Source organism: Hylobates moloch, unplaced genomic scaffold (genome assembly GCF_009828535.3).
Source record: "Hylobates moloch isolate HMO894 unplaced genomic scaffold, HMol_V3 SCAFFOLD_8865, whole genome shotgun sequence".
Taxonomy (NCBI): domain Eukaryota; kingdom Metazoa; phylum Chordata; class Mammalia; order Primates; family Hylobatidae; genus Hylobates; species Hylobates moloch.
Window position 1 is genome coordinate 1 of NW_026661140.1, and position 2844 is coordinate 2844.

Below are 2844 nucleotides of genomic sequence, written 5' to 3' on the forward strand. Positions count from 1 at the left end.
TTGTATACATGATCCAAAGGACTCCCTTTAGTGCTACTCCATTTGTACGCCATAAACTTCTGCACCACCCAGGGCAAAAGACTATGGCAAAGACTAGATGGAAGAGGATAAAACAAAGGATTAATAGATCACTCGAAATCATCACTAGGAGACAGAAACCTGACCACATATTAACGGAAATTAACCTTGGGTTCCAATTCTCCACATCTTTAAAGATTATCAAAGACAAAAAGAAGAGAAAAACAAACAACGCCACCACATTTTATTTTTTATTTTTATTATTATTTTTAAAATTTTCTTTGTTGTGTCTGGCTCAACCAACAGGATGTGGAAGGGCAGGAAGTTTTTTTTTTTTCTTAATTCCTGTCACTTATCTTCTGTCTCCCTCCTCCCCATATCCATCCCACACTGCCAAGGAATTCTATTCAGCCACCACACATAGGAGTCAATAAGTTCTAAGCCTTTCTTAGTGGGTAAATACATTGTATAATAAAAGCACTTAAGAAACCTGAAAGCTAAAAAGTTGGAAACAATCGGAGTATTGAAAGAGAAATTGAATAAAGTTTCTAGTCTGCAGTAAGCTGAGATAGCTCGGTTAGGAGGGCATTAGACTGAACATCTAAAGGACATTTGTTCAATTCTGGGTTTTGGCAAGTTTTCCTTTTCAGAGGAGAATCTACCAGCGATCTACCTTTGCAGTCTTAAAATTTCATATGAACTGCGTCTCTTAATTTATGTTTAGTAATTGATATTTGGGGGAGCAAAAGAACATGGCACACGAGCAAAGGAATTTCATGTCTGATTTCCTTTGCTTCTCCATATGTAATAAGGCAATCGCAATGCCCCATGAATTTTGATGTGTGAAATAAAGATGAACTGTAAAATTCATTTTGATTCTTACAATTTTATTCTATTTTTTCTTAATTAGAGTGACATTAGACAGAAAATGAAAAATACCATGACAGGCCGAACAAAGAGCGACTGAAAGGGAAAAGCTTTGTATTTTAGCACCTTTGATGACACTTGCCCCTGCTTTTTGAATAAGGGGCCCTGTATTTTCATTTTGCACTGGGCCTGTAAATTATATAGCTGGCCTTCATCAATATTAAATAGACATTCATATACATATAATTGTAGTATATATAATCGGCATTCATAATTACAGATAATTCATAATTGACATTTTACAAATTTGGAGAATTGAAGACATTCTAATTCTTCACATACCTATCGTTGAATTATAATAACAAGAGCACTGGCCAGTACTATATTAAAATCCATGCCCACAGTATACATTCCCTGTCTAAACTTCAATTCATTGTTCTTATCTCTTTATATAAAATCGGAATACTTGAAACGACATTGCACAGAAAATCCCAATGGAAGATATGGCTTATCTTTTTTTAAGCAAAAAAAAAAAAAAAAAGGCAGGATACTATAATTATCGTCCAGCTCTTTGCTATTTTTATGTAGTCCTATGTTGGGAGGATGTACAGTTCCAGTTTGTTTCCAAAGCCTTTGGATACCACCTATTACATCCAAAATCAGGGGCGGAGGATCCCTGATGGTAGAAAGGAACAGAAGAAAATCTCAAGTTTTAAGACAGTGGGCAGGAAGGCCTGCCCACGTTGCCAGTCAAGGCCCATGCTGGGATTTGAACCCAGGATCATCCTGTTTACTAGACAGACACTTTAACCAACTAAGCCACAGAGCCCATGAAAACTGTCCTTGATTTCCTTCTATCAGAGTATACTTTGGTATTTGTGGCAGAATTTAGATTTCCTTTTAATTAAAGAAAAAAAAAGTTGTTCATTTCTTGGATTTTTATTTGGCCTTTGATTCCACTCACAGACACTCAGACAGTGAATAACAGCTTTGATGGAAGCACTGATTTGCCAGTCTTTTTCTCTTGCTCTTCATAACCTCACTGTATTTGGCTTGGAGCCTCGTTGCCTCATGGGAACTCAAGTCAAGGGAAAAATTCAAGCAAGATCAAAGGAGAAGGGATTATGAGTAAATATTTTTATTTCATGCTCATTTTAGGCTTTCTAAGGCATTTGACTTAATGTTTAGATTGTGCATCTGCGACAGAGGAAAGTGCCACAAGTTCTTCCACTTTAAAAGTCAACCCCTGGAAATGAGCTCAAGCAGTTCCTATGATTTACACAAGTTTGAAAAGGAAGGAAAATGAATGAAGAAGGAGCTAATACCTTCAGTGACTTTTTCTAGGGAACATTACAGCTCTTGATCTAGACTCATAAAGAGACGGAAGACAAGGAAGACAGGAGGGAGGAAAACAGAGCATTTTGGAGCTTTAGCGATTATCTTGTCCCTTTAAAACGAAACTCTGTCTGCCAAGAGGAGAATTCAAAGGAGATTCACAGATTAGGACAACACCTACCAAATGAATTAGTAGAATATATATGTGTGCCCCAGCTAGATTGATTCATGCAGCTCTGTTGATAAGCATTCAAACTATTAATGTAAGGAATGAAGAGTCGAGTCTCTGTCACCAGTCTTTTTTTTTTTTTGAGACGGAGTATTGCCCAGGCTGGAGTACAGTAGCACAATCCCGGCTCACTGCAACTTCCGCCTCCCAGGTTCAAGCAATTCTCCTGCCTCAGCCTCCCGGGTAGCTGGGATTACTGCCATGCACCACCACATCCAGCTAATTTTTGTGTTTTTAGTAGAGAGGGGGATTTTAATATTTTGGCCAGGCTGGTCTCGAACTCCTGACCTCAGGTGATCTGCCCTCCTCGGCCTCCCAAAGTACTGGGATTATACGCATGAGCCACTGTGCCCGGCCTAGAAGTAGAGTATTTTCCAAGAAGTTGAAAAAAACAA

At 38.3% G+C, this 2844-nt stretch overlaps 1 non-coding gene across 1 annotated transcript; it reads right to left on the reverse strand.

Annotated features, from left to right (window-relative positions):
* Nucleotides 1-1638: 1638 nt before the first annotated feature.
* On the reverse strand, nucleotides 1639-1714 carry TRNAT-AGU (transfer RNA threonine (anticodon AGU)). The gene has a single exon. It is a non-coding gene; the product is annotated as a tRNA-Thr (tRNA).
* Nucleotides 1715-2844: the final 1130 nt, after the last annotated feature.